The sequence below is a fragment of the Amblyomma americanum genome, chromosome 7 (assembly GCF_052857255.1).
Source record: "Amblyomma americanum isolate KBUSLIRL-KWMA chromosome 7, ASM5285725v1, whole genome shotgun sequence".
Lineage (NCBI taxonomy): Eukaryota > Metazoa > Arthropoda > Arachnida > Ixodida > Ixodidae > Amblyomma > Amblyomma americanum.
Genome location: NC_135503.1, coordinates 50,490,747 through 50,498,254, shown reverse-complemented (window position 1 = coordinate 50,498,254; position 7,508 = coordinate 50,490,747). Strand labels below are relative to the sequence as shown.

The following is a 7,508-nucleotide window of genomic DNA, read 5'->3' as shown; positions in this document are numbered from 1 at the left end:
CGGAAAACAAGACAGGATTCTTCGAAATTGAAGTTAGGGGTGGTGAAGAGTCAGCAAGTGCTTTTATCTGCGAGATTGGCACCGTGGATGACCTTGTGAGCGGCGCAGCATGCCCGGAGTGCGGACGATGCGAGCTTACGAACGACGAGCTGGCTGGGAAGTGGAAAGAATTGAAGTTAGGGGTGGTGAAGAGTCAGCAAGTGCTTTTATCTGCGAGATTGGCACCGTGGATGACCTTGTGAGCGGCGCAGCATGTCCGGAGTGCGGACGATGCGAGCTTACGAACGACGAGCTGGCTGGGAAGTGGAAAGGCCTTGCGTCGTTTCTGGAGTTGCGTTGCAACAATGAAATATGTCCCACATCCGTTGTTTCGTCGATGTATTCTTCGCGGCGTGCAACTCCGGCGGGCGACTACAATGGTGAAGCGCGTCCATCTGCCAGCGCTAGGGAGAGCTTCGCCGTGAACGTCAAGGCCGTGGTTGCGGCGCGTGCTGTTGGAGCAGGACACAACCAACTCGTCCGATTTTGCGCAATTCTTGGATTACCGAAACCGATGCATCAGAAGAAGGTGCACCTCGCGGCTATGAAGGCAGTGGTCGAGAACTTTGAGTTAGCTCGCAATGTGACTGCCCAGAAAGTTGGATCTGCCAATTTAGCTGTCATGTTTGATGGCACTTGGCAAAAGAGAGGCCATAAGAGCCATAATGGTGTAGGCACAGCCATTTCTGTAGAAACGGGGCTTTGCCTAGATTTCGAAGTTTTATCTAGTTACTGTCAGAGCTGCAATACCCACAAGGAATTTGAAGATAAAGGGGAGGAGGAAATATGGCAAGCCTTCCACATGCCAGCGTGTGAAAAAAATGTTGATTGCTCAGCACACGCCATGAAAACAAATGCTGCTCTGAGGATATGGAATAGGACAGACTCCTACAGCACTCCCCTGAAAACTCACAACCTTCCTAAGTGACGGAGACAGCAAGGCCTATACAGCTGTGTCAACGCCAAGTGTGTATAATGGTGTGCCCATCACAAAAGAGGACTGCACTAACCACGTTTCCAAGCGACTTGGGACTGTACTACGAAAGCTCAAAATGCCAAGAGGCCAGAAGCTCACAGATGCAGTTATCCAGAAGCTGCAAACCTACTTTCAAGTAGCCATCACTGCCAACAGAGGAAGTGTGCAAGGCATGTATCGTGCAGTTTGGGCATCCTTCTTCCACTCATGCTCGACGGATGCAGCCAAGAGCCACAAATTTTGCCCGGATGGAGAGGACTCATGGTGCAAGTTCAAGCGGGCAGAAGCATTGGGTCAGGCAGCCCCAGCACACACCCCAATTCTCACCAACAGCCAGCCAGGGCAAGGCAATGCTGCCCACATACAAGAGGCTTACAGATGAACAACTGCTCTCTCGTTGTGTGAAGGGGAAAACTCAAAATGTAGCCGAATCACTCAACAGTAAGATTTGGCTGTTGTGCCCCGAGACAAGGTTCGCCTCACGCACAGTTGTGGAGATAGCAACATCACTTGCTGTCTAATGGTTTAATCAAGAACACAAGGCCTTTGAGAATGTGCTGGAGGAACTGGGTGTTCTTCCTTCAAGAGAACTCCTCACTCTGGGCAAGAATTGTGACAAGTGCAGAATTTCAAGAATGTCCACAAAGCAGACAGCTGAGGCAAGGGCTCATCGCTGCAGTCTAGCCAAGAAGACTCGTCCTCAAGATGCTGCCAAGAAAAGCTCTGGGGGACCAACATATGGTGCAGGCCTATTCTAAAGTTGTATGCTCTAGGAGAATGCTCTGGCCTGTATTGTCTCCAATTTTCATGCATATATAGTTAGTAGAACAGTGGTAAACAACATTTGCAACTTTCAATTGCGTTTTTCTCAACTTCTTATTTTGGGCCAAAAATGGCTATTGGATGCAACCTTTTATGTACTTGTCGTACTCGGATCAAGACCAAATTTGGCATGCATAATCTTTAAGGTATGTAGAATGCAAGTACTCTAGGTTTCAATACAATTGGTAATGTTTATAAGTACAAAAGGTCCCAAAATATTTATGCGCTGGCTTCTGAAAAGGAAGCATGAGCTTAAATTCCGGTAAAATGGTGCATGACACAGGTGCACCATTTCCTTGCTTATTTGCACTTAGTGGAGTATTAGGAACAAGAAAAACTATTTTACACTGCTTTCTCGTGCTCACTGGCATGTCCAGCAGGTGTCTTAAGGCGCGCTCACACTAGCGGGAAGCTTCCCGCAGCGGCACAGCGTCATCGTCGACGCTGCCTCGCAGCTCCTCAGAATGACGCTCACATTGCGCGCGTTTTCTCGCTGCGGTTGTCTTGGAATGTGGAGAGAGGAGGCGCTGAGGGAGGACCCGAACGAGCAGAAAGAGAAGGGGATAGTCACGTGACACTAGAGAAGACTGGAAAGCGCACCCTTTTCTCGCGTCGTCGTCGTCGTCGGCAAAGCAGCCGCCGAGTGCCCGGCCGGCCGGAGGCGCGCAGCCTCCGCCTCCGCCGACGGGGTCACTGAACTGGGACAGACGTCACGGTTCACGGTCGGCGCCCATTGGCTGTTCTCGCCAGCGGCACGGGAAAAATAGGTACCGAACCCATCGCTCTGCGGGACGGCACAGCAGGCTGTCCGCGGGAGAAAAACCGGCTTTTGCGGGAAGCGGCACACGGAAAACGTCCTGCATTGCGCGTTTTCCCGCTAATGTGAGCGCGCCTTTAGCAAGCACAGTTTTTCACATGTGCTTGGTACTTGGAACATGAAAGCATCAAGCTATCTTGGAAATAAAAACAGATTTGGAAAGAGGAGATCAATCTCTATAACTGATGCAATTTTCATCAATATTAAAAAAAAAAAATTTCCGAGGAGCGTCTCCTCTTAAGACCGCTTATTTGTGAGAAGGCAAACTCTTGCCCGCAATATAGGTTTGTGCGCATTCTCAAACACCTCATGACTGAATTTTGCCACGCGCCGTCTGTGCATGACACGTGGCGACCGCTTTCATGAGCTTGGCCTGGCTATTGCTGCCCTCGGCATGTCGTCAGTGAATGCATGGGTTGCGATATAGTCTAGACTGGAAAGTGAACACGCCACTGCGGGAACTGTGCTGCGCCCGCAGTATGAAGGGCCTGGGACGAGAACGCGAAGATGGTGAAACGATAAGAACCGATAAACAGCCGAACCAAACGCTCCGTCGGCGTTGGTCTTCGTAATTAGGCCTAGCAACTAAAGCCGAAATCGGCATTGTATCCGGCGATATACACTCTGCGGTGGCTTGTGTATAATGAGGCATCTTGCCTGTCATTGAAACGCCAGTTGCTTATGGTTTTACAACTGAAAAGAAAGGGTTGCGGTGGGTTTTACCGCGGGTACGCTCACGTCTCTTTGAAATGCACCTCTGTTTCTTTCCACACTCGCCGTCTCTGTGAAGCTGTATGTCTCCCACGAGCTTCGCTGCAACCTGTTCCTGTATTCGTGATGAAAAACTTGGCACAGATGAGTTCCGCGAACTCTGACTACCGTTCAAGTTCGTGCGGCAGATGATGTCGTTCAAGAACAGTATGAATTCGAAGTCACGCAGGCACAATGTACCGACTCGTGCAGAATTTCAGCATCACAATTTAAGAGGCTCCGTTTAAGCTTGAATTTTGTTTTCTTTGATCAAGTGTTCGATATCTCCTGCAGTTTGAATTAATGAGGTTCCACTACACACATATATGGTGGCTTGGGTATTGGCGGCAAGTGTGAACGAGTTCCGGAAAATCGAGCAGTCAGTTGCGGTGCATCCAAAATTTCAGGCGCTCTTGTACATTGGCTCTATGGCCATGTCACGGTGCTGCAAAAAGGTCTGGATAGTCAAGCACGTCCGAAAAATCAGGCGCCCGAATTTTCGGTCGTCGACTGTAATTGTGGTGAACTGATGTGGCAGAGGGAATCTCACTGCCATGCAGCCGGCAACGACCTACCTCTACATGGCTGTTTGAAGTGCTGCCACAGTGCCACTGCGGTGTGGTGTGACCAGAGGAGTAGTAGTAGTAGTAGTAGTAGTAGTAGTAGTAGTAGTAGTAGTAGTAGTAGGAGTAGTGGTTTATTAAAATAATAATAAAAAGGAAGTATAAGATTTTTGCTAGCCCCGACATTGCCATCGATACTGAAGCACCTGAGCTGGGGCAGCGGAAATAAAGGATAGCAGGCAGAATGGAGAAATGAAATGAAAGAGGTGAGGGGACAGGAAGAGAGGATAGGGGGAGAGGTAATATACACAAACTATTTATACACAGACACACAGTACTGCGTTGACTACAATTGGAGTAGGGCATCCAGTTAATTGTAGAGGTGTCACACTGCTTGCAATTTTACCTCCAAGCCATCGGCGCGACGCTGCACGAACTGCGTGAACGCAGTTGCCGCCCTACCACGGCCCACTCCTCCCCCACCAGCTGCTGCATCAGTGTCATGATGTTGATAGGGTTTTTAGAGGGTGGTAGAAGTGGTGAAGGAAGTAAAGGAGAGCGTGTCCGTGGGAGCTCTGCGTCTGTGCTACTCGAGGTTTGGGTCTTGTGGCTACGTCGCCGCAACATGCAGGAGCACGTAGGGTGGACCTCTTCTACGCAGCACCGCACCTACTGCCGTGACTCCGCGGCATCCAGAACAGCACCGGATCCGGTGACGCGAACTGACAGGCGAGTGTTAGCCTTTTTGCCTGGCCCCTGAGCGCGACACGGATCCTAGGCAAATACTCCATCACAATACGGTGAGCCTGTCAGGGCTGATTGGATATCTTTTCGCGTTGCACAATATTGGAGCAAGTTCGTGCCGCCGTGAGGGGTGCTCATGGAGGTCTAGAAGCTGGCTGTAGTCGGGACCCAGTTGGAACTTTCTGGCGCAGAACTTCGCACATAGATTCAGGGTGAACGGGCCGAGGATGAACGCGCAGCCAAAAGAGAAGCGAATCGCTTAGCTGCCGAGAGGGAGAAGGAAGCTGCCAAAAAGAGGAAGGAAGCTGCTGAAAAGGAGAAAGGAGTCTTGGAGCTAAAGCTTAGGCTGCAGGAAGGAGCTAGGGCTGCTGTGACTGCGGCTACCGAGGCCTCCGCTACGCCTAGCTTTGCAAGCCATCTAAATCTTCATAAACTGCTCACCTTGTTTGATGATGATGACGTGCTTGAGCGAAGGCAGCAGCTCTTCATCGGACAGTTAGAGCGAGGCTCCTTTGAGCACCCACAACGAGGCAAAAGCTGCTCTGCCTCCCATTCGCAAGGATGGCATGGCTCTCTGAAAGCGATGTGGGACAGTTGGTGTAAAACATGCCTTCTATTCTAAGATGAAACATTACTGCAGTGTCCTCTGCTCTCGGGGACTCGTTCGGTCTGGTGGTGGAAAGGCATCAGTGACACAAAATCTGACCAAGCGTCCTCTGCCACATTCACAGTGAAATGCTCCACACTCTAATAAGCCAAAATATGAATTAGTTACCTCCTTTTACTGGAAGTTGTACATGACAAGGAGCGACTTCGTGGCAGCCCCTGTTCTTGCTTCCAATTTGTTGCCTTTGCTGATTGTTGGGACAATGTAATTGTCGACATGAAGTTGGAGGTGGAGACCTTAGACTGAGAAAGCTTCAAAGATATCTTCACTAGCTTTTACTGGATTGCTACTATGGTCAAGATGGCAGGCTACATGGCTAAGCTTTGGTACGAGGGGTTTGGAATGGATGAATGCAGAGACTTCTAGGTGAACCTGTGTGTGGATGCCGTGCACCCAGTGGGCTGGTGTGCGTCACAGGGGAAGCCTCTTGTACCACCCAAAACAATTGGAGTACAAGCATGGAGACTGGAAGCAGTTTCTGGTCAAGCGTTTGACGGGTGCCTGCATGCTCCCAACAGACTTTCATGCCAAGGTGCGTGGATGCATTCGTGGCCAGTTTCCAATCAGTCTGCGACTGGAGGTGGTGGACAAAAAGCGCATATCCTCTGTGCGGGTGGCACATGTGACGCATGGCGTGGGTGGCTGTATCCACATCTCGTTTGAAGGCCTCGAGGATGACGGTTTCTGGTTCCACGAGCGGTCACCCCTCATCCACTCCATCGGTTGGGCTCAGGTCATAGGCCATGACCTCAGAGCAGCTCCTGAGTATGCAAAGTAATTGCTTGAAAAGGCACTTTTGAGAAAATGTGAGCCCAATGAAGCATCGTGGGATATATTTCCACCTGCGCACACACCACAATGTGAGCTAAGTTCAAAGAAGACTTGTATCTGGAGGCCATTGAGCCCCTCAACCTGTCTACTATCTGTGTTGCCACAGTGACCAAAGTTTTGCGAAACAACTATCTCATGATTGGCACCGACAGCATGATGGCAGCCAATGGCTCATATTGGTTCCGCTGCCATGCCTCTTCACCTTGCTTTTTCCCAGGGGGCTTCTGCGAGCTCAACGTCATTGAGCTGACTCCACCAAGAGGTCACAAAGGAGAGTTTCGGTGGTTTGAATGCCTTCAGCTAAACAAGTCTGTTGCAGCACCTGTGTCCCTTTTCAAAAGGGACATCCCAAGCATGGCCTCCAGGAGGGCATTCACGCGGAGGTTGTGGACCTGATGGAGCCGCACCTCATCTGTGTGGGTCCTGTGACCAAACTGGTGGGCTGGTTGTTGCGGGTCCACTTGATGGCTGGGAGGGCAGCTACGACCAGTGGTGTAACTGCGAGAGCTCAGACCTCTTCCCAGTCGGCTGGTGCCAGATGATGCAGTACCCCCTGGAGCCACCAAGGCAGCCTGACGCCAGCTTCTTGAAAAAGAAGTACCAGAGCTACAAGGGTCCCCGTAGAAAAAATAAGATGCGCTTCATGCCTAGCAGCCGCAAAAGTGGGGAAGCGGTGAAGGGTGGATCTCTTGGCGATGATCTCCATGGTGCTGACGAAGTCAACGCCGAAGTTGATGACTTTTGTTTCATCATCATTTGATGCAAGTGCTCTTACAGTGCTAGGATGTTGAACAGTTACCTGGTAACTGTCTCAGAAAGGGTGGGGGTAGTGCCATGTTGATAGTGGTTTTAGGGGGTGGTAGAAGAGGTGGAAGTGGTTAAAGAAGTAAAGGAGAGCGTGTCCGTGGGGAGCTCCACGTCTGTGTTACTCGAGGTTCGGGTCTTGTGGAACCGTCGCCGCAACACGTAGGAGCATGTAGGGCTGTCCTCTACGACCCAGCACCGCGCCTACAGCCATGACTCCGCGGCGTCCAGAACAGCAAATGCGGATCTGGCGACGTGAACTGACAGGCGAGCGTAAGATTTTTCGCCTGGTCTCCGAGCACGACACCGATCCTGGGCCCAAATACTCCATCACAATCAGGTTGCATTTAGATGCGCCGACCATCTGCATGAGGACGCGTCTTTTATGGGTACCATCGAGTGTTATCACACACACAGATAGGTTTTCGTTCAATGGGGAATGTAAGGCTTTTGGCTTAACTTTGTGATTGCCATATATACTGCCGTGTAGATTGT

General features: G+C 50.7%; 1 pseudogene; it reads left to right on the top strand.

The window, feature by feature from the left end:
- The first annotated feature begins 1,091 nt into the window (after positions 1–1,091).
- On the top strand, positions 1,092–6,969 carry LOC144097691 (MBT domain-containing protein 1 pseudogene; annotated as a pseudogene).
- Positions 6,970–7,508: the final 539 nt, after the last annotated feature.